The sequence below is a fragment of the Aphelocoma coerulescens genome, chromosome 15, assembly GCF_041296385.1.
Source record: "Aphelocoma coerulescens isolate FSJ_1873_10779 chromosome 15, UR_Acoe_1.0, whole genome shotgun sequence".
Taxonomy (NCBI): domain Eukaryota; kingdom Metazoa; phylum Chordata; class Aves; order Passeriformes; family Corvidae; genus Aphelocoma; species Aphelocoma coerulescens.
This window is the reverse complement of record NC_091029.1, coordinates 8,418,156-8,442,267: the sequence shown is the minus strand read 5'-3', so window position 1 is coordinate 8,442,267 and position 24,112 is coordinate 8,418,156. Positions and strand designations below refer to the sequence as shown.

The 24,112-nt window shown below is 44.8% G+C and overlaps 1 long non-coding RNA gene across 1 annotated transcript; it reads right to left on the bottom strand.

Annotated features, from left to right (window-relative positions):
* Positions 1–313: 313 nt before the first annotated feature.
* On the bottom strand, positions 314–16,233 carry LOC138119109 (uncharacterized). The gene is made up of 3 exons (XR_011155390.1): positions 15,575–16,233; positions 10,474–12,375; positions 314–2,668 (listed from the first exon to the last, which is right to left on the bottom strand). It is a non-coding gene; the product is annotated as an uncharacterized lncRNA (long non-coding RNA).
* Positions 16,234–24,112: the final 7,879 nt, after the last annotated feature.

Sequence of the window (24,112 nt, the reverse complement as noted above, 5' to 3'; positions counted from 1 at the left end):
CTTTTCTCAATCAATGATTAAAGCCTCACAGCCAGTTTCCCTCTTTATTACTGACTTAACTAAGGACTGAGTAGCCCTTTTGGCTTTGCTTTATGTGTCCAGAGGTATAGCGCATCATCTCAGTTCTGTCACGGAGATGGTACAAGGGTGTACCAGCTAAGGTGGGATATCATGACTCATTACCACAGAGCTCTTGTTTATTTTAGTGTGCAGAGCCTGTTATGCTGTTGCCCAATTTTGACTATTCATGTTAACCAGTGCAATTGTGAATAGTCCCAGTAAGGCGTCAGCAATGCACACGTTTGTCTTCAGCCTCTGATCATGCACCTTTTGTGACACATGATGTGCCTAATGCATCCCTGCAATTTTGTCCTCACATGAATCAGCCCACACTGGTCAATAAATGATAGTCCATAAAACTGATGGGTGGGAGTAACAGAGAAAAAAGAGGTGAACCAAGACTGATTCTGTGATTATTTTTTGTTTTCCCTTTTCATGAGTGGGTGAGCATCAGATGGAAAGAAGGACAGTCTTTGGGCATTGGTGATGGAAAGATTCTCCCATTGACTGGCTCGACAAACAAAATCCGCAGGGGTCCATGGAAAGCAGAGGACACAGAGGGAGAGAAGTGATAGTAAAGCTGCACCCAGCCCTCTAGCAGCAGATGTGGAAATTGTTCCCTGAGCAGACAGGACCCAGAATTGTTTCTTTAGCTTTCCTTTGGCTCTTCTAAGATTTTCTTGCTGTCAGGAGGAACTAGGTGAAAAGAGCGGGGAGAGGGGGACTTTGTGCCATTCTTCCACTTGAGTGTAGAGAACAGAGGGCAGAAGGTGTGGTGAGAAACCTTTTAAAGTGGTCGTAGATGTGTGAGGTCTGATTCTGTTTTCAGAAACGTATCTGTTAGATGTAAGTGCATGGGAGGTCATTAGAGCTCTGCTGCCTTTCAGGAGGTGAGGCAGGAGGGAGCTGGGCTGTGGAATGGGCAGGCAGGAGCATCGCTGCTGGAAGCGAGAGCCACCGTGCGATCAGCAGGCTTTAGCAGCAGGGATGAGGGGGAAAAAGGCTGGATTTCCCTCTCCTCAGCTGAAGACATTGCTGGCCACAGCCAGGAGCTTACGTTTAAAATCACACCAGCTTGTGATCGTGCCAGGAGTTACTCTGGAAGTGAGTATGGCTAGCTGGCAGGATTTTAAACAGAGCAGTGCCTGTCTTTGGTGGTCACCTAACACCTTGTTGTTTACTGGATCTAAAAATAAAATGTGTTTTCCCAGAGCAGAGAATCCAGCTTGTAGGAAAAGGTAGGTATTTCCAAATTGCTTTCCATGTGGTAGGTACCTCTGGTTCACCCAACAACCCTTGCTACTCCTCTAACCCTTCTCAAATCCCTGCTTACCTTCTATGGATGGGGACTGGGGGCTTGTCATGTTTTTTATTCAATAAAGAAGAAAAATTAGTTCTTGTGTGTAAAGTTGTTTCTGAAGGAGAGACAGATGTAACAGACTGTGTGATAATTTTCTGAGTTTATGGGAATAGGTATCCTCTCAGAAAAAAATGAATGGTCTGATACCCTGCACAGACACAGTGTGTTTCCAATAATCACGCTACTCGTGATATTAAGATTCTTGTTGCATCTGAACTAAGCCATGGTGTGTCTGTGATGGGCCACAAGTGAGGATATAAAGGGACAGATATGAGAGATGTGATAGAGTCTCAATTTAAGGTTGGCCATGGGCTGCATGTGACATTTTTGTAAGTAAACTGACAGTGTCCAGGTTTATAATAGCTAAACTCCTCAGTTTCCTTCACGTAAACATTTCACTCTAATGGAACATTATACCCAGGACCATGCCTCAGCAGACATACATGTATATGAATTGCATAAAGATAGACTAATAGATAAATAGATATCTGGATTTAATAAACACTCACGTTGTAACACTAATAGGCTGATGAAATCTTACAGAGAGGGAGACAGAGACTGAAGCAAAATACAAAATACTGCTGAGAGTTTACAGACTGGCACAACTGGAAGCACTCAGCATCAAAAGAATGAGGGGAGGGAAAGGCCAAGATGGATCAGGCGTATTCTATGCTTATTAATGTTCTCCCATCTTGTAGCAGGGAATGGTGAACAAGCCAGTGGGGTGAGTGCCCGCTATTTCTTCAGAGGTGAAATCATTCTCATCCAAATCAAAGAGTTTCATTTATGAACTATGGAAGACTCAGATGCACTTTTCCAAAGCCAGAAGATCTCTGGAAGTTTTTATTCCTTGAAAGTCAGGTAAGTGCCTTTCAAAATTTGACTTCTCTTGTAGGCAAAAATATTTTTTCCAGTAGGGACAGATTTCTTCAGATTTATCATTTTCCTGTATATACTTCTTGACATTTTCCCTGTTGTCTTTCACCAAAAAAGAAGAGGGGGGGAAAAAGTGACAAACAAAATCTTCCATTCCCTCCCAGACAAATCTCTCTTCCAGTTCTTGGTCTGGGAACCAAAATCCTGTAACAATGGCAGCTCTCTACTGAACTTGTTGAAACTGTGCCACTTGACAGGATATGGTCCTGATGGCCAGCATGGAAACAGGAGGATTCTGCATCCAAAAGCCTTTGTAGGAGGGTGCAAATAATCCCCTTCAGTTATTTCCCATTGCTTCAGAATTCAAGGTAACTAGGTGAGAAGAAGGAAGAACTTTATGACAGTAAATGAGCAACAAATCAATCAAAAAAAAAATTTACTTAACTGGGGAAAAAGAATTTCTAAGTTCCAGCTTGCCCACTTGGGTCTGTCTTTTAAATGAGCATTGTCTATTACCCAAGTAAGGTCAATGCAGCTATTGCCCCAGCCCAGACACCCTTTTCCCCTTGTTTTCACAGTGCCTGGGTTTATTTTACTTCCCTCTGCTTGGCTCTGTGCCAGTTCGTTGGCTAACATTCACCTTGGCTGGATATACCAGGGAAGGGCTCCTCACTGCTCTCTCCATGGTGTGCCCAGTGAAGCCCACTCTTCCCAAATGGCTCGAGCCCTTAATTCCTCCTGCCACCTGCATTTTGGGGAGCCAGTGGCTCCAGAAGCAAGCCCCTTTTTTTAGCTGGCTTTAATTATTGTTCTGAGCTAGACCAAAGAATATATTTGTCTCTTTTGCAAGGAGGAAGCAGTAAAACAAGGGGGCTGCCCAGCACAGGGAGGTGGAGAGCAGGGCCAGCGGAGCCCCACACGTGCGCGGGCACCGCGTACTCTCCCACCAGGGATCTGGCAATCTTGCATGCATGAATTGCCTTGCAACAGCCACTCGGCTGTCATCCTGTCAGGCCCATTTACAAATCGCGTAACAGGTTTAATTTTGAAATCTCTCTCTTCTCCCCCCTCCTCTCCTTATTTTTGCTGAAATGGGTTTACAATGAAAGTATTTGAAAAGGAATAATTATCTATATGAGCAACAGCAGCACAATGCCTGCAGCCTGCAGCAGTGGGGTGGGCTACAATCAGAGGAAATGAGCCCCAAGTCTGAAATCTTCTTTTATACATGTTCACATACTTACAAAGAGCTAGGTGTTTGCAAATACCTATAACATATTTGATGGATATGGATATGACATGATTTTTAAATTCTGTGGGTATAGATCAGACATTCAAAGTCTGATTTCAGCTTTTGCTTTTGTTGTGCTAAACACCACATTTTAAAATGTCTCCAACCATACCACTGTGTGCATTTTATATCTGAAGCGATATTCATCAAAAAATTGGTTACCAAAACCTTAGAAGTGCCTTCCAAAGCATTCCAGCCCAATTTATGTTTTTAAAAGGGCAGCCAGCTCGCTCTCTAAAAGTGCGGGAGAGCCCGTTTTATGCAGTAGTGGACATGAAGCTGAAGCTTTTTCTATAGTCTCTGTCCATTTCTCTCAGTGAATTGAATCCAGTCAAAGGTCAAACTGGCCAGAGGCACTTTTATTGTCATGGTAACCATGACTTAATCAAACAATCCTGAGATTCCAGGTTTGTGGGAACAGGCAAAGATCTGAAGAGACTGGAATGAATCAATCAAAGGGGGCAGGGAAGAAAATCCTAAGATATATGACTTATCCTTCCAAATCTATTACTCTGTCCTTAAACACACAAGAATTATGCCTTGGACAAAGCCTCTTTTCAGACCAAATACCTCTGATTTTTGTTTTCTTGTCCTTTGCATAAAATTTCCTAACATACCTCTGTCCTACAGCAATCAAACCTCAGCCCAGATTTAACCAACAAGGGGAAAAGAGGGGGAAAAAACAATTTAGGAAAGTTGAAGATTATTTTGTAAAAAGCTACTTAAAAAAAAAAAGAGGAAGATGAAAATGACAGCACAATGCGATCAACCACCTTTGATTTGAAAACCTATTTTGGCTTGTTAGTAGTGATCTAATGCAGCTCTACAGGCAGTTAATGCATTTTAAAGGTTTTTCTGCTTTCTGGGCAACTGTTGTGTCTTCTTGGGATGCCAAGGCTGTGCGGCTTGCTCGTGTCTCAAGCACAGGAGCAGCCAGGGGTGCCGAGTTCAAGCAGCCTCTGCTCTTTGCTGAGAGCCTGGCGACTCCAGGCCTGTCTAGAGGCATCTGGAGACTGCTGGGGGCTGGTTAACCTGGGACTTGGCTGGGGCTAAGGCTGCTCTGTCTCTGCATCTTTGTTTTTATTCTAGGAGCAATTTGCATATATCTTAACTCCTGTATGTGCTTATGAGTCCTGGTTGCATTTCTTGGTTGGAGGAAGAGGCAGACACATAGCTTCTGCTCCACCACCTTACTAATGGGGGAATGTCTTCTGGGTTTTTGGAACCTGACTTCAGTCTATGTCCACGTGCCATTAAACCCCTCCTAATAATTCTGGCTTTGGTTTCTAATATAGTCAAACTCTTGCTTTGGCTTCCTCTGCCCTGAGAAATCATAAATAGTAAAATCATGGGGGTATGAGAGGAGTAGGAGACCCTTTGGTGAAGTGTTGGTGGCAGTATGTTTAACTTGTTATACCTGGTTAAGTGGAAATACCACACGTTCTTTTCCAGTGCTGGAGAAGAATTAGCTAAGAACCTGAAATATATTTGCTCTTGGAGGCTTCCCTGAAATTGGATGTGTGGGGTTGGAGTTGGTTGTGGAGTGTGTGTGCTCAGTTACGCACTTTGTGATACACAGTCATGGGAACATGGCAAAGCTGTCGGCTGCTGTGCCATACTGGAAAACTGGTTTTGTAATGTCACACAGAGCTGTTTACCTCCCCAACCTGCTCTCATATGCAAGGCAGGCTATTTTCTCGTGACTACCCTGTCCAAGGGAGATTGCTGCTGAAATTCTACTATATCCATGTTATATAAGGAATGCAGGTCATGACTTGCAGACCCCAAACCTAAGTACTGTAATGGCAATCAGAGCATGAAACAAACTAATTGATTGTGTTCTTAATGTAGAGATGTCCTTATCAGAAAATGTATCCTCTCAATGGGCTCAGCAAACAGACTCTAACAGGTGAATTGTCCAGAAAACAAGCTTCTTTCTTGCTGCTGGATGAGTGGGGTGTCACCTACAGAGATAGTCGTTGGTAGGTAAAATATGCAGAAAAAATTGCATAATGGATCTTAGCAGATGGACAGAATTCTGTGGATACTGCCAGGATGCTGGTAGGACAGAAGATAAATTACTGAAGCCTGAGCATCAGACAGGGAAATAAGTAGCTGAGGAGGTCTGGAAAAAAGGAACACTAACCTGTGTCCAGGGAGGATGTGATTTTCAAGTGTGAGAAGAAAAAGGTCCCCTTTTAGCTTGGCTGTGAGAAGGCCACTGCTAACTCTGATAGTGCTTGTGGAAAGGAGACATTTCAAGCCACATGGGAGGAATGGAAAAGCAATTCAATGTAGAAAAATAGCAAAATTTAGTAAACAACAGGAAGGTAGAGGCAGAAGGCTGATTATGTCAAGAGAGCCTTTTCTGAGGTTTCTACGTAGAGGAGCGAACAAAAGAAATAGAAAATAATAGTGGAGATGAAATGAGAGAGAAGTACAGGGAGATCAAAAATGAGAATTAGAGGATTTGATGAGCAACTACATGAGCAAAGAGAAAGTGATACACCTGATGTGGGCTTTCTTAATAGCAGAACAAGAAAAAAGTTTTAGAGGAAGAAAGGCTGTGCAGGGCCTGCTCTGAGAATGAACAGGGTCTGTGGTTAGAGATACCGGGATCAACAAAACTGAGGAGAGTTCTGATGGCTTTTGATAGGGAAAGGCTTTTTTTCATTTCTTGTCCAGTGTCTCAAATAATCTTTAAGACCAGGGCAAAGAGCAGCACGGACAGACATGAATTGCTGCCTCCTGTAGCAGTGCTGAGCACTGTTTCTGTCGGGATGATGAGGAGCAGCAGGCACTCAGCACCACTGGGAAAGAAGCCTCAAACCTTTGCTCTAAATCTGTTGATCTCCTCAGGACAAGACTGAGGAAATTGGTGAGGTGCGGGACCATGGGCAGGTTATATACAGAGCCAGCACTGCACATGACCTGTGCTGAAATGAAATGCAAGTCTGGTAGGTAAAAGCCCCTGTAAAACTCCTTCCCATTTGCAAAATACCCTCCAAGTTAGCTTTAACACGTAAGTACCATGGTTCCTGAATGCTATCTTTAAAGGTTAAAGCATTTAAACTATAGGAACAGCCAGGGGCGAAAAGAGGCCCATTTCAATTTGATATGTTGAGGTCCCGCAAAAAGCCAGACTGGGGGGTCTCTGAGCTCTTTGTCCTTTCCTTTCCTCCTGAACCTGAGATGGCCCCGAGGCCCAGGCTGGGCTGTGTTTCACTATCCTTCTTCCTTTCTCTCCCTATGTTGTAGTAAATTAGCCATTTCCAAAGGGCTCAAGCAGGGGAGGAAGTTCTCCATCCCTGACTTGCCTGCTGCACAGGGCGGCTTTGCAGGAAGGAACTGAAAGTAGATCAGGAAGGACTGGTGCATGAAGAGAAGAGCTGCGCTTCTCCCAAGGGTTCAAAGTTTTCTTGAGACAAACAACATCCCTCTGCCACCATGAGCACTGCCAGGGTTGGGTGGAACATCCACCCCTGTCACCATCACTGTCTTCTCAGGGGGAGCTCATCTGCCTTTCATGGTAGATCTCAGGACACCTGCCTTCCCTGGAGGGATCAGGATCTGTCTCAGCACACTGTGACCAACAAATAGGTTTTTTTCCCGTTTCCTGACCTTTTTTTTGTCCCTGTGCCTTGAGGCAGGCACAGGCCTGGCTCTTGCTGTTTTACACCCAGGCCAGGGCAGCCTGTTGGTGTGACTGCAGCACAAACAGCAGGACGGTCCTGCCGCACCACGGCTGTTTGGCTTGCAGAGATAGGAGAACACCCTGCGGACTTTACCCCACACTGTAATCCAAAGAGTACTCCTCAGTTTACTCTAACCTAAGCCTTTCTGCTAGCTGCTGCCTTTTACTGTGTTATCTGCTGTGATAGCCATGGTATTAATAGCAGCAACCCTCCTTGCAAAGAGCCGACTGCAGCTACAGTGTGGCTCCCATTGCACTCCTTGCCTGCACTGCTATCTCTCTGTGCAAGGAAACACTTCCAGCTTTACTCCACTGGTTGCAATTAATGGAGATCTCCATCCATTTATCCTGCATCAGCATAAACAGACCTATCTGGAGGTGGTGCCTGCTGTCAGCTCCCACCCTTTAAAACGATGCTGGAACTTGCTTGCACTCAGAGATGTGAGCGAAGGTCTCCAGCACTTTCTAGGCAAGAGCAGGGCTGAAGGTGACTACTGGGGAATAGGAATGTGAAATCCTCTTTCTGGGAGCCCTGCCACAGAGAGGTCTTCTACTGCTGTGTTTCCCTCTTTTAAAGATATCTCTTTAAAACCCTTTACAAAAATAGGGAGGGATTTGCAAGCAATCTTTAATAGATCAGAAAAGCCCAACTACTTGATAAAGTTCTTTTACCTTTAGTAAAGCACGTTGGTACTGGAAAGCTGCCATGTGCTCTCCAGGGCTGTCCTTACAATGAGATGTTTTAGAATAGCTGCTGTTCAGGAAAGAAGAATAGCTGTGTCTGACCAGGAAAGCTTTCTGAGGGTCTCTTCCAAGGCCTGCTTTTCTCATGGGAGCAGAGAAAGCTCCAAGAGTCACTTCTCTATTATCATGACAGAGCTCATTCCTACTGTTGTAGCTGTGCACAGCTGCATGGGCAGGCATCAGTCCTGGTGAGTCTCTCAGGTGGGGAGAATAATGCTGACTATTGAGTGCTTAAAAACAGACTCTCTGGAATACAGGTTTTTTGGGGGGAGATATGCTATCTACACCAAGCAAAGCCAGTAAACTGTGTGTATACCATAAGAAATTTAGTACCCAGGTCCTTGGCAGAGACCTTCTCTATCAGATATTCATTATCTCCATCCCACCCTCGGTACAGCTGGGGACTGTAGCTTTGCCAGAGAACTCTGAATTCCACAAGTTTCTACTTCTGCTAATCTTCAATCTGACACTTCCTAATAGCATCATGCAGAACAAGATTATACTGATCTTGTTCTAATATACACTAATTTCTTTGTCAGTCTGCATTTGATTTAGAAAACAGTTCTAAATCATCACAGATTCTTATCTATAGCATTGAGCTAGCTCTCCAAAAAGATTCTGTGAAAGTCTATAATATAGACTTTTCATCTGATGTATTAAGGCATAGAAGCAACATGCAAAGATGATTGGAAAACTTTGGCATGGAAGCTTTTTTTCCAAATGATGGATGTGCAAAATATTTTGGTATGAATCTTGAACTCCCAGAGGAAAGACTAGGTGGATGGCCAAAATATCTTGATAGATGATGTAAAGAGAAAGCTCTAAAAATTAGTTCTAAAAATTTGGTATGTTAAGGCTGGAGTGGGAGGAACCTGACTCAGTTCAGTCAGAGGAAAATGCCTGATGTCTAAATATAAATAAATTCCTCCTCCTCCTCCTCCTCCTCAAAAAAAAAAAAAAAAAAAAAAAAAAAAAAAAAAGTAACATCCATGAACTTTTTATAGAAGAAACCTAATTCTGCTTCCTTGCAATTTCATTAATAAAAACCCAACAACCCCTCACAAAAAACCCAAACCAAAACAAAAAAACCTCTACAACCCTTCTAAGCACATGAAAATAGAATTGCACTTCTATATGAAGTGTGCAGTCCTTATTCTGACCTCACTTTACAACAGCGTGTGAATATCAAGCTCAGCAGAAGTTGATGAATTTACACCCCTTAGTGTCCACTTGCAGAGTGTGCAAGTCTTGAACCGGAGCCCCAGCAGAGTGAGCCATGCAGGCAGGAAGCTGCACCAAGCTGCTTTTGAGGAAATCACACTTTTTGGATAAATATCAGTCAGCTGCAAACATTTTTCTCTCCAGGATGTGTGTGCTTTTCTAACATTTGGAAAAAAATGTGGTGCTAGGAATTGGGAATATAGTTTTCACATTTTTTATTACTCCAGCATTAAAGCAGCATGATAGTATTAGTGGTAGCCTTTAACATGAACTTTGTTCTGTAACTTTCAGGCTTCAAAAACTAATGAGGAGTAAAATTGGGGGAAAAAATGTCTTCCGACAAGCTGGTCTTCAGCACCTTTTTAATGGATAACAGATTTGCCATCATCACACATCACTTGGAATATATTATGACAAGGCACACAGGCTAATATAATGCATTGTCTACACAAGGCTACTATGTATTAGTGAATTAGTATCTCTAACTTGATACAGGATGATTCAGTTCCAGTTACAAAACCTTTCAAACCATTTTCCTGGAAGAACTGAAACACCCAGTGCAAGTACTGAATGTAACCAAACATCAGCTGCTTTGTTACAGAAGTTGCAAAATGGTTTCTTTCTTTGGTGAAATTCAGAAAGAAAAGCATGAAAAGAGTTTGTAACTTTCAGCACTTAGTAACAAGCTTTCAGGAAAGCCCAGGACACAGACAGGCAATCAGAAATGTCAGATTTTTACTGTGCTGGGTTCTGTTCCGAGAGATATGGGGAGCTGGCTGCACACTGAGCCTGGCTCATTTTCATTTCCAATATTCAGATATGAATCTTGGATAGGTGTTTTCAAATCTTTCAGCTGTCTGAGTGCTGGGTGCTCGCTGCTCTGACAGGTTTGGCTACCGGGAGAGTGCATAGAAAGTGTAAAAGCATTAAAAGTTCTGTCCCACACAGGGAAAGCAGGGTAATGAAAGAGATGTAAACTTAAAAACAAATATCTTGTCTTATTAAAAGACCAGTACATGCAAACCTTTGGTTATATAAAAAATTTTTGATCAACAGAGCAAGATTGGCAGATGTGAGTGCATGCTTAATCCAGCAGGCACAGCCATCTCCACCAGCTACAGCCAAGACTCCCTCTGTTTTTTTCCCTGGCTGTAAATGGCAGATTTGGAAATCTATCTCTTGTCCTGGTTTTTCCTTTTCAGTCAAGAAAGTATAGGGGAGACTTACAACAGTTTCAGAAGTGCTCTCCAAACTTCCCTAGGCAGGTCGATGGACAGTTGGAACTGGAATGACTCAGGAGCATTGAGTCATCTGCTGGCATTTCCCCTCTCCACTTGTGCAAGCAATGATTTGTTTTCTTCCTTCTTCTTGATTAGCTCTATAATATACTCAGATTATAAAGTGAACTCAATTTTGTGTCTCTTGTATTATCTGTAGTGTCTCATTAGCCTCAGTACCATCATAACCCTTCTTTGAATCATCGTTTGTATATGGATGTTTGACATATCAGCTGATTGTCCCTTTTTCTCTTTCCTTCCCCATCTCTCCTGAAAGCCAATGAAGCTATTTCTGTTGATACTTAAATATCACAATTTCTCCCATTATCACTAATAGCATAATGGCATTATGAAGAACCTTTCTGCAGTGCATTCTTGCGTGATGTAATGCAAACAAGATGGAACTCTGAATGAAGACATCATTAAATGTTACCCTCTTAAAATTCGTTTAAGAATGAGCAAGAAGTTTGGGCAAAAAAAGAAGTTGTTTTTCAGGGTCTAAGCATTGAATGAAGTATTTTCAGGACAGTTTCAGTCAGGGCAGATCTGACATGGAGAAGGCACTGTAATGCTTGTATGCGTATGACCATAAAAAAGCCTTGAGCGCGCAGAAAATAGGTGTCTACGTGCCACTGCAGACACTTGTGTCATAGAAATAGTCCTGTTTTCCCCCTTCTTGTAGGGTGAGGTGAGACTAATTTCCCTAGGGCTTATAAACATTTCTCCAGATAGATGCTAAAATGGGGTTCAATGTCTCCTGCTTTCACTTATTGGACAGTCAAAGTAATGCTCCCTGTGAGCGTTCTGGTCTGTGTGATGTAGCGTGACATTCTTGCATGCATATTGCTTTATTTTTTTTTTCTTGGCACCCATTGTCACAACCTGGTTTTCTCTTCTTCTGGAGACCTTTGTCCTGCTACTTTTTAAAAATGAAATCATTAAAGCCATTGTTACTTTTTTCTTCTTTAACTCAGGATAACAGATTCTGGCAGGTTTTTAGTACTTGATATCCACAGGAACTAGCACTGCTTTGCAAACATCCTCAGATTTTCAAGATCTTGTTCCACCAAATACAACCTGCATTTTTCTATTGTTTTCCTTTGTTCACCTTCCCTGTTGTCTCATTCCATGTGGTCTCACTTGAGTCTTGTTTTAACTATGATAAGTTCTTTTGTTTTCCTATTCTATCTTATCTATACAGCCACATTTATTTTTCCTATGTAAAGCCAGGCAAAATGTCTTGGTGTTACAGTGCTGATGTAGGGGTGCCCAGAAAGCCAGAAAATGCTTCTCAAGAAACATGGCTTATAGATACCAATGAGGCTGGCTGCACACACTTTGCTGGCTTGGGTCTTTTCCTTGATGCAGTTTTGCAATGCATTTGAGCAATTGTTTTGCTGAAGCAATGGGATGCTGAGCTGTCAGGCTGTCCTCACTCTGTGATCTCCTGAAAAGGCATACAATTAGGAACTGTCTTAGGAAATTATAGCTTTTTGCCCTACAGGATAGGGAACATTGGGTTCAATTGGTGTCCTTGATGGATTTGACATCTGCAGAATTTTGTTCTTGATGGCAAAAAAAAAAAAATTATCCCTAATATTTCGGGTTCATTTAGGGGCTTAACTTGAGAGAAGTAGTGCTTAGTGATGTCATCCTGCCCAGGGGTATTGCAGAAAGACTTGCTGGTGCTACAGACCTGCTGCAAAGGTGCCCGGGCTCTGCCCAGTACTGGCAGGCAGTGATGAGGCAGGAGAGCAGTGGTTGCTGTGTCAGTGCTTGGAGAAACAACAGGCACTTCTGCAGAAAAATGTATTGCCCAACACCTGCCAGGCTCCGTTGTCCTCTCTGTGTCCTGGGGAAAGGAAAAGCATTGACAAGCAGGGCAGTGAAAGGTGGCAATAAGCTCATCTTTCCTTGCAAGTGTGTGAAAGCAGGTGCAGGTTTGAGGCTGTGCTTTTCCAAATGCAATAGTTTTGTCTGTGCATCCCCTGGCAAGTCACTCACCGGGGACACCCTTGTTCTTACTTGTTTAATTAAGCATTAACATGTGGGTGTTACCTTGCACAGAAATTAGAAGTCTCCCTTTCCATCACTTGCTTTATTTTAGCTTTTGGAATGGGTGAAGATTTGTTTTCCTTTCCAGAGTAGTCACGCTGTTATGATGGAGAAGCTGAAGGGTCCAATTACCCTCCCCTTGATGTTGTTTGTAAAGCAATTAGAACTGGCAGCGTGTGATTAAAACCAAGAAGTTATCGCTCCTGTCTTGAGGCAGGAGAGGTGACTGTTTGCAGATGAATATGCACCAAATCTACAACAGGAATAATTTCCTCACCCAGTGTGTAACCTCCTCTCCTCTGTTACTGACTGCAGGTATACAGCTGTGTAGTGTTTTGTGCATGAATTAACACTTGTAACTAATAGCAGTAAACTCACAAATGGACTATTACTTTTTATAGCCTTTTAGCAGAGTCAGCCTAGTGGAGCAAAACTGTTAACAAATTAAGATACGTTTGACAGGACTTCAAGCAGGAATCATAACCCAGGAGTCACTGGTTGGGACATAAATGTAAAGTTGTCTGTAGAACAAGGCTGAGTCTCATCTGTTGTGTGGTGACAAGTGCTAAACCACAAAATAAGAATTAAGACCAAGAGTTAACCTTGGAGAGATTTTCAGAGCAAGGAACTGACTTCATGTAATGGTTGTAAAGAGCCTATCATATCTGTAGTGCTACAGGATATAAAATAAAAACAGTCACAGTAAAAATAAGTCATATTTATCTACTTACGACACTGTGCATATTGTAGACATTGTATGTTGATCAGGAAACCTGATCTGCTGAGGGGAGGGTCTTTAAACCATGGACAGAACATATTTGACAGCGCAGATGCAGGGATTTTGTGGTGTTTGTTACTTGAGCATAAACCAAACTGGAATAAGAATGGCTGTAGGAACTATCAAATATGTTCAAAACAAGTCACCTTTTCCAGCAGACACCCTGCTACAGCCTAACAGGGTGTGGAATTTCTGGTATGTGGCTACAGCTCCATTGTTTTGTTTGTTCTTTTTTTTAATCAAGGAGGTGGAGGTGTCTGCACAGAGGCTGTGTTTGCAGAACATCTGGATGAGCACTGGCTCCTCTGGTGCATCAGTGGTAACAGAGAGTAGCTGCCCACCTCAGAGCTTTCTGCCTCTCCACATCTGTGGCTTTCAACCCTGTCATTCTGCTTTTTATTCAAACTTTCATAGAGTATCTAATATCTTTTACCTCATCAAATCCCATCTCAAAGACAATCTTTTAGTCAGCTTTAACTTTTCCCTTGTTTTGGAACTAGCTGGCGAGGCTCTTGCATCTGATATTGGTTCATTTTCTGCCTCACCTTTCCAGTACTCGACACTGCATTTTATAAGGCAGAGATGCAACACATCTTGAAGCCCCAGCATAAGCTATACCCTACAGGGGGCTTTTCTCAGTGCATTCTTATTTTTGGGGCTTGTTGACTCTGTGCAGCATCACATCATACACCTGCATATGCTCCTATTGAGGAGTTCAGGGCAGTTCAGTCTGTCACCAGCTCCCCAATGGCTACGCTTATTAGTAACTTAAAGCCCAAACTTAGAGACATTCAGGCTGATTTTACTCCTCTTTCTCTGTCTTGAACCTTCGCTCCCCACTAGGATTGCTGAAACTTCATTCAACATAACTGAAGGCTCGTTCTCCTCTTAATACCTTGTGATATTCTGCTAAGAACATCCAGTGTTACAGTTCCAGCATAATTATATTTTCCCATAGGTGTAAAGTGTGTCTGCATCAATAGCTTATTAAAAGAGTGTAATAAAAATTATGACCCCACAATTCTGCTATTAATATAACAATTCTGAGCCAAGAAAGCTCCTTGATCCTTCTTATGTGTCTGCTGTAACATGGTACAAGAGCAGAACACTGTAAGCCACTTTAATCCCTTCTTTTCACCCCCTAGCAATATACATTGGCCCAAGAGAGAAACATGAATTGAAAGTTTAATTTATTAATATGCATAGTGATAATGTCAAAAGAACAATATATAAAACCCACACAGAACAGGATTACACGGTACATAGGGGAAAGCCTAGAGCTAATATTTAATATAGCAAAACACAGCCAAAAATAACTTCTCATGCAAGGAGCAAAAGAGGGAGAGCTCTGCAGGTGCTGGAGCAGAGGAGCTGTGCAAGCAGCCTCTGCCTTCAAGCGAACAGCTGGACTCAGCCATCCATCCTCTGGCTGAGCTTCCCCTCTGCTGGGAGGCACAGAGATCGTGGTGCTTTCCATGAATGCCAACTGTTGGGCAGTGACTGAAGTTCCCAGCTATCACTTTGTCAACTTTAAAGTCTCTCACTGCTCCAATTTAACAGTGCACACCAGAATCACAGCAGCAGACACAAGCAATACAGGTGGAGAGCAAGCCACAGCAAATGGGGAGCCTCAGAGCACTTCTGCAAGTGAAGCATGAGACCAACTGTTCACTTCAGCTGAATTGTTCACTTAAGCTTGGGTGAGCAAAGTTTCACCAGTAAGCAAAGTACCCTGCAGCCTTAGCAGAGGTACAGCCACATTAAAATGTCACTGGCTTTGGCAGAAATGAGCAATTTGCCCCAGAGTCTCAAATCAGTAACACTGGTGTGAGTGGAAAGCTATTCAGCCTCCAAGGGACTGGCAGGTTTCACACACTTTCTAAAGTTTGCTTTCCTGCCCCTTCCCTAAAATGAACAAGGAAGGAAAGGACAAATGTGAAGGAATAAAACTCAGTACTTTTTCAGTATTACTGAATGTTCAGTGTACAGCCAGGGGAGCAGAACTCACTCTTGGAGGACAAGTTGACAGAGGGGTGAGATGGGGGGTTCCCTGTCTTCCCTGCAGGTTTCCCACTCTGCCATGCACTTCTTAAGTGGTGGGATGAGGTCCAAGATGACTTTCTATCCTGCCTGCTGCTTGGCACTGTCACCTCCCTGTACATGCCCACCAGAGAAACTGCAATAGCAAATAAGTACATGGTCAAAATACGGGACCTACTTGTCTCTGTTGATTGAAGAGTCTAGGTCTGGCAGCCAGGGCTCTCTTAGCTGTTGTGTCTGTAGATTCATCTCCTGTCTGATTCCTCTTCCAGCCTTCCCCAGCTCTAATCTGCTTGCTGTCCTTCCCTTTGCTGGAGTTGATTACTCCCTTCATGGCGTAGTCTGATTTAGAAGAGCCTGGTCAGCTCAGCAAAGCTCTGCTGCTTTAAACTAACTCATCTCCTCTTGAATGCCACACAAGATGCTCAGCTCTTATACAGCAATAATCTCTAAAAGTCAGGAGGAGGCTGTGGAGATGAGAATTGAGGGCAAACCAGGAGAGCTACCTCTCAGCTGAAACACCGGCAGCTGGGAGAGGCTGTGTACCCACAGCCTGGCTCTGATACATGCTGTAGATCAGAGTCCACAAGCACAGCAGGAGAAGAAAAGCAGTTGGGGTTGCCCTCCCAGCCTCTTCCTGAGGAGGGATAGATAGAAGAGGATGTTTGTAGCAGCAGTTCTTGTATAAGTTTGTTGTCTCTGAAGCTTTTCTCACTGGTGTTTTTCAAGTGCCAGAGCCTGGGCAGGTTAACACAGGTCACAGCTGCCCTGTGCGGAGGTGTCACGTCACGCTGCCTGCTTTTTATACATGGGGCTTCCGTGATTTATTTGCTGCTTCTTTTAAAAGCTTTATTTCTCTCTAGTTGGCTAAATTAATGTATTTGTAGTAGTTCAAAACGGGTGACTAACAGCAGGCTGGGCCCCTGGCTGAGTGGAGGAGGAGAGTTTTCCCCCTTCTGTCAGGTTAGAGGGGTCAGGAAGAGCCATGTGTCTGTCTGGCCTCTGCAGACTTTCAGGGCCTTTGTGATATTCTCCTGCTTTCCTCCTGTGGTTGTCATTGCTCTGCAATTTCCTGTACTGTCATAATTTTTTTTGAGTTTTATTTTGATACTCGTTAAATATGTGATTATATTTTGCTTTGCTCAGAGCTTCATGTGGTGTGTGCCAGGGTTTTATCAGCAATAGTGCATTGGACTGACACCCAAGGGAAAACCAAGGCTGCAAGGAGGAGGTTTGCCCAGGGGTTTACACATAATGTGTGGGGTAAGTGCCAGGGAAGCTGTGGGCCAACACAGGCCCAAGTGACTTGGAAGGGCAGCTGTGAATACTGTGTTCATAATAATACAGTCCAGAGCAGGGCAAGGGGACAGGCAGCAGAGATATGCCCAGCATCAGGCTTCTGTACTGGTGAAGCTCTTGCTGGACAGAAAGTAGAGTGGTTGTACCTGCTCCATTGACCAGAGGAACATGAGGCTGAAGACAGGTAAGTGAGTCTCACTGGCAAAGTGAGTTTTACGTCAGTGGGTCCCCAGGTGGTTTCTGCTCTGTCATTGCGTAAGGAAAAAAAATTGGTTTGCACAATTTCTGTGGTTTTAAATATCTCATTGTATTGCATCAGTCAGACGTGGGGATATGATAGATGGGGTGAAAAAGAAATATGTGAGACAGAAAATGAAGAAAAGTGCCATCCTGTTAGTACAAATGATTCTGCCCTGGGCTGAAGAGGGCAGGAGAGAATATGACAGACAAGCGCTCAGCCAGAGTTGAAAGGCAAATCTGAACTAGAGGAAAAAGGAGGGAGTGATTCTTCAGCAAAGGGAAAAAAGATTAAGATCTGACCTAGATACAAAGATCATTCCCATCCTGGCCCCCATTTGCTAGGTCAGGGGAGGTAATGAGGAGAATAAGACACCCCTAGGACTGCTACAAAATTCCTCCAAGGTTTTGAGCCCACATAAGGAGGCTCACCAGGAAACACAAGGTAGCTGTGCTGCACCGTGTTTGAGCTGGAGTCTGCCTGGGTGATGGGGTCAGGGGATCTAAACCTATTGACTGTGTGTCCCCATTCCTCAGCTCCTCACAACATCAGGTAAAAGCCAACAGGCAGAGGATGATGCCTGTGGAACCACGGGTGATCATTCTGTCAGCCTGCAAGTGAGAGGCTTTTACTCAATGCTGGCTTAACAGCAGCACCTCAGCTCCCACCGTGCATGGGATCTGACCTCCTCAGCTCTTTTCATGTGCTTTTCCCCTGCCCTGGGAAGGGTCAGGCTCTTGCTGTTGGCCATTTCAAAATAAGGGTGTGTAGCTCAGCTGAACAATGTACCCTAATGACAAACTGCCAGTAGGTGACGAGTTTAAAAATATCAAGAGATATGATGAGAAGCAGCAGAAGAATAGAACTAGGAGTAATAAAATGAGGTTGGTAAAGGAAGAATCACCTGAAAAGTCTCCTGGGAGGTCTGCTATGCTGAGGTATGGCCTCTTGGATAAATGTGAGCCTTCCTATGAAACCATTCATGAATTATGTGAACTGTTTGCTTTTAAATGCCTTCTAGCAGAGACCGCCATCCATATCAAGTCACCTGTTAACTCTTGATATTTCCAGCCTCTTTTTTTTGCCTGTTGCCAGTACCCTGATTACAAGGCTTTCTTATACTGAAGAGTTATCCAGTCTTATCTGGCCCAGCAAGGCTTCCTCTGTATGGATCGTACCCACAAGAAATTAAAAAAATATATATTTCTTGCTCAAAATTCAAACAATTTTACTTGGCCTTCGCTATTACATTTGTATTCTGGATGTGAGGGAAACTTTTAAATGTGCTTGAAGTGACAACTAAATTCCAGTTTCATTTTTGAAAGTGGCTCAGATACATCATTAATGGTGAATTCCACCCATTTGAATTTGGGTCCATTTAAATTCTGGACAAGGCTTGGATCACATATACCTCCAGGCTTAGGTCTCTGATTGTAACTGAATCCAGGCCTTTGTGCTTAAACTCTCTAGTGTGAACTGTGAAGGAAAAATATGCACATGGACACTGTTGATAAAACCTTTGGGTACTTGAGAGAGATCTATTTAAGTAATGTTGGGTTTTTTTCATGGAAAGACATATTTTACATTTGTTTTTCACAGGTCTTTAGAGTCTGACAGTGAATACAAACCCCCTCACATGTTACAGGAAAATAAACCTTTTATCTGCTGTTTTTTAAAAAACATGACACACAGTGCTCTTTACCACTCCAGAATTAGAGAAAACATTAATTCGATCCATTTAAGTGATGAATGTCCACAAAATGAAACCTTTTTTTTTTTCTGGAGTGGTGACCTTGGGCAGATTAGAGCAGCTAGGTAAGAAATCCAGCAAGTATTTATCAAAGGCTTCTAAGACAGTGCAAACTCTAGTGAGTTCAAAAGCAAGAGACTTTCAGTCTTCATACAACTGACAGGGTCATAACGTTTCAAGAATGCCAGGAATCCATGTGGCTGTTCCATTAAACACCCCTGATTAGTGAACGTGCTGATAAACTTAGAGAGTCAGAGGTCAACATTTCGGAGCCCAAGGTACCCAGGTATCTGAAAAAGTCTCCAGAATTCCCGTGCCTCTCGCCCAGTTAACCCCTTCCATCACTGCACCCATGGAGGCTTGAAAATGGGAAAAGAGTGCCTCACACACAGCATTTCCCAGACAATTCTGCAAAGATGTTGAGTTATTCTGAAAACTATGGAAAAATTACCTCAGGCACCTCCCATGGAAGCGTTCGTGACAGCTGCTCTTTGATTTCAGCTCGAGCTCAGAGTTAGTAAATGTGTAAAACCCCACGTTGCACTGGCTTATCCAGCCTCTCTGCCCTCCACTCCAGGTGGTACCATGATGGCAGCAGGCTGTGCATTAAAACACCTCCAGAGCTATCACATTGCAAACATGAGAGTGGTTTCAAAATGCTCAGGACCAGTCACACCACCCTGTCGCTGCACTGAGCTCTCCTCTCTGCTCAGGTTTTGTTGCAAGAGTTACAGCTCTACTCCTGCCAAGTGCCTCTGGCAGGCAATTGGGAAATCTGTGAAAATACGGGCTGTGTGCCTGAGTGTCGCTTTTGCAGGACATTGGTTTAACTGCAGCACAATCAGGAGGGTCCCAGGAAGGCTGAATTATCCCAGCAGCTCCCCAGGGTGTTAGCCCATTTTCCAGGCAATTGCCCTAACTGGCAAGTTCCCTCCATGGATGCCGCTTCTGCCTCAGTCTCCCAGGCAGAGATGCAAAATTTAACCGGTCCTGCGATATACGGCTTTTCATTCCACACGCTGATTATAAGCTGCTGGAGGCACTAAGGATTTGTGTCTGCTGAGGGCCACAGCGTGACCCCATCAGTTTCTTTGAAAATCAATAGGAAAAATGTTGGAGAATGCAAAAGAAGCAGGAACAGTCAAAGTAAAGACAAGTGATGTCCTGTAATGGCTGTAATGATTCTGAAACACGCAAGGTCACAGATAATCAGGAATCTAATTCTCCTTTGAAAGAATCTGTCAAGTTACTTCCCTACCTCAAAAACAACTGCTGATTGATGTTATTTATGGGCTAACAAACTCATTGAAGGCAGTCTGAATGGAGGTTGTACAGCCTTTACTATCCAGGTGGAATTAGGTAGGCTCAGCTGTAAGAAAAAAAAAAGAAGGTAAAGAGGTTTTCATTGTTGTAGTAAAACACATGGATGGGGTGTGTTTCACAAAGTGCCAACACTGCTGCAAACCAGAGCCACAATGCAGCAGTTCCATTAATCAAACCCCCAAGAGTTTACACTTGAGAGATCTCCCCATTTGGCTGCTTCACTGTGCTGCAGTTGTTCAGAATTGTTGTGAAGTGGGGAGAAAAGACCCAGGAAGGATGGAGGTGCCTTGGGACTGGGCAGAAATGTGCAGAGAGGTCAGGGCTGGGCAGGCAGTAACATGAGCCTTACAGAAGGAACCAATATCTGGGGGCTCTTTCTCAGTGTATATTGCTCAGTGTGGATTGCAGGTAACACTTCAGGAAGAGGACATTGAACTCTGCAGGCTGTATCTGGGAGGATTTTGAAGCCAGTTTGTACCAACATACACCCCAGTGTGCTGGCTAGAGCTGCAAAGCAGGACAGTCTGTATCTAACACCAAATGTCAGAGCCCTTCCTCTCTACCACAGCTCTACCCAGCTGGCTTTTGGTTTTACTTCAGATTGTAAAGAGCAAGTGCAGAGCTATCTCCTGTAGGAGGGAGGTAAAGGGTTTTATAACAAGTAACTGGGTTGGTTGACAAGAGGAGCTCTTTTCCCTGGACTGTGTGTGTGCTTGGAGCTGGTGGTGAGGGAGCTATGGCATGCATCCAGATCCAAAGCAACCTCCAAACCGTAGAGATGCAAGGAAAATTTGGACTTCAGCACAAGCGTGGGTGTCAGCTCAAAATGCATAATGCAAAATTGACTCACAGCTCAAAGGCCAGGGCCACAAGCAGGGAAGTAGCAACCCCACCACCCACAGATTTTGGGATTAGGCTAGATGGCAAAGTCAGCCAGCAGAAGGCCATATGAACCTCTCGTGTAGATATAATTTAAAATACATTGTAATTGTGAACTGCATTCTGAGAAGTTTATTGTAATAAGGGGTCTTAGAGTTCATTGGTTTGGGGGGTTTTTTAAAGATGGTCCTTAATTTTTTTCACAGCTACTTCAACCTCAGCAAGCTCCTAGACTTGAGGGGAGATGGGTGGTCTTTTCCAAAGAAAGAGCAGTGAAACTACACTTGTTGGGATCATTTTAACTTCCAAGATGTGGGATAGAGAAAGACCATAAGAAAATGTGGTTGCAACAAGAAGGAGAGAACATATGAAAATACGTGATGAGTGAGATGTGAAACTCAGGCAAAGATGAGGTTTTGGCTGGCTCCAGCTGGGTTCAGCTGGCCCTCAGCACTGAGGATTTGATGCAATTCAAAGAAGAAATTCCAAATTCAAACCACAATAAAAACCGTTGTTCAAAATGAAGTTATTTCTGCAAAGTGACAGGCAAGAATTTACCTCACCCCTAATTTACACAACTTTGATGTGTAGAAAGCAGAGACATGAATAATGAGATAGACAGTAAACATTGCGATGTCTAAACTTCCCTGTATGGTTATGAATTACAAATTATATATTTCCTCACATCCAGGTATTATTTTTTGGCAGTGAGGTTGTTCATGGCATGGTATTTTGTTATCTAGATTTTTGTATCACTTGAACAAGAACTTTGAAACTGCAAATATGGTCAATACCCAGTGCAGGCACAGCATGGCCAGAGCACATGAGAGTCTGTTCTGCCAGAGCAGTGCTGGGGTTCTGACAGGACAACTGTCAACAGTCAAGATCCAATGATGTGTCATGTGTGCGTGTGTGTCCCAGCAATATCCTGTTTCATCAGCATTCACCCTTTCCTCTCCCCTCTATTCAAAGATTTTTTAAAAAAAAGTTCTTGTAAGGGGCACAAGCATAACTTTCACTCCAGCACAAAACCCTTCTGGTGCTTTTGTTGCTCTGTATGTGGTAGACTCTTTCTCCTTCTCCCCAGCACTGAAGTATCTGGAGCCCAGATTTGTAGTCAAGATTTCAGGCACATTTTTGTGGCCCCATAGTTCTTATTTCGTTTTTTAAAAGGAAAAAAAAAAGCTATTTTAATAATCTGACCTGCATTTTAATAATTTCTAATGTCTGTGGTACCCATCCAGATGTGTTTTTGCCTGCCTGACCCTCCTGTCAATACCTATTAATTTCATGACAATCTTTTCAAGTGTGTTTGGAAACAAACAGGGAAAAGTTACTCTAAGGTCAAGAATGAGCCCAGGGAGGTGAAACAGGAATGATCATGCTCACTACAATAGAGAGCATGATATTTCTGTAGCTTTTTCTGTCTTGCTCTTAAAGTGAGCTCTATGCATACAGATCAGTAAAGCATCCCAGAAGAGGGAAGTTGCTACTCAAGTCCTGGAGGTGAGAGGAGGAACCAAGGCATATTACCAAGGCGAATCAGTGAGTCAGTGGCAGAACAAGGAGGTCCAGGGCTCTAATCCTTCACAAGCTCTTCTGATGGACAAGTGAAACATGAATGTCTCAGTCAGGGTGAAGGCTTTGACTGCTTAAATAACCATGCACCGGAATAACCTGGGGGATAATTGGTGTTGAAAAACTTGGGAGCCAAAAGGGCAGCAGAACTGGTGAGGCTGAAGTGTCCACAGTATGCAAAATGCTTACCTAGACCTGTAGCTTTCTTGATTTGATACACTTACCAAGTCAATGTAAACCAAAATCTTGCTAATTGTTTAAACCAAGAAACAAACTTTGTTTTCTTTGAGAAAACCACAGGAGAGGCTGCTTTCTTCGGGGTTTCATTATTCTGCCCTGTTGGTACAGCTGGAGAGCCTTCAGCTCTTCAAAGGAAAAGTGAAGGAACACCGGCCAAAGCTGGATGAAGTAAAGGATGGGGTGTCAGTAGTACCGGGGTGTCAGCAGTCCTGGATGAAGCCTGCCCCAGCTCCGTGGACAACTGGTGTGTTGGCAAACATGGACTCTTCTCCCTAGAGTTTCTCCTGTGGAAATGAGAGTGCTTGCCAAGGGGCTGGTGGAGTCTGGCAACGCGACTTTTGGAGCCTTCTCGGTATGGTGAGAAGCACTTCTGAGGACAGGGCGGCCAAGCCTGAGCTGGCAGTAGCACACAGCCGGGAGAAGCCTCTGCGAGGAGGCGGCGGTGTGAGCCTCCCCGGCCTGGCGCAGCGGGCGGGAGCCCATCCCCGGGGAAAACACTTCAGCTCGGAGCGAAGTGAGTGTAGCAGGCGCTGAGCCGCTGCGCCGGGGGAGCGGCGTGAGGGATGGAAGCGGTGGGAGTGATGGGAGCGGTGGCAGAGGTGGCAGCGGTGGGCGTGGTGGGATGGATGGGAGCGGTGGGTGCGGTGGCAGCGCTGGGGCGGATGGCAGCGGTGGGATGGATGGCAGCGGTGGGGCGGGTGGCAGCGGTGGGGCGGATGGCAGCGGTGGGATGGATGGCAGCGGTGGGGCGGGTGGCAGCGGTGGGGCGGATGGCAGCGGTGGGATGGATGGCAGCGGTTGGGCGGTGGCAGCGGTGGGGCGGATGGCAGCGGTGGGGCGGATGGCAGCGGTGGTGGCGCGGTAGCAGCGGTGGGATGGATGGGAGCGGTGGGGCGGTGGCAGCGGTGGGGCGGGTGGCAGCGGTGGGATGGATGGCAGCGGTGGGGCGGGTGGCAGCGGTGGGGCGGTGGCAGCGGTGGGATGGATGGGAGCGGTGGTGGCGCGGTAGCAGTGGTGGGGCGGATGGCAGCGGTGGGGCGGATGGCAGCGCTGGGGCGGTGGCAGCGGTGGGATGGATGGCAGCGGTGGGGCGGTGGCAGCGGTGGGATGGATGGCAGCGGTGGGGCGGATGGCAGCGCTGGGGCGGTGGCAGCGGTGGGATGGATGGCAGCGGTGGGGCGGTGGCAGCGGTGGGGCGGTGGCAGCGGTGGGATGGATGGCAGCAGTGGGGCGGGTGGCAGCGGTGGGGCGGTGGCAGCGGTGGGATGGATGGGAGCGGTGGGATGGATGGCAGCGGTGGGGCGGTGGCAGCGGTGGGGCGGTGGCAGCGGTGGGATGGATGGCAGCGGTGGGGCGGTGGCAGCGGTGGGGCGGTGGCAGCGGTGGGATGGATGGCAGCGGTGGGATGG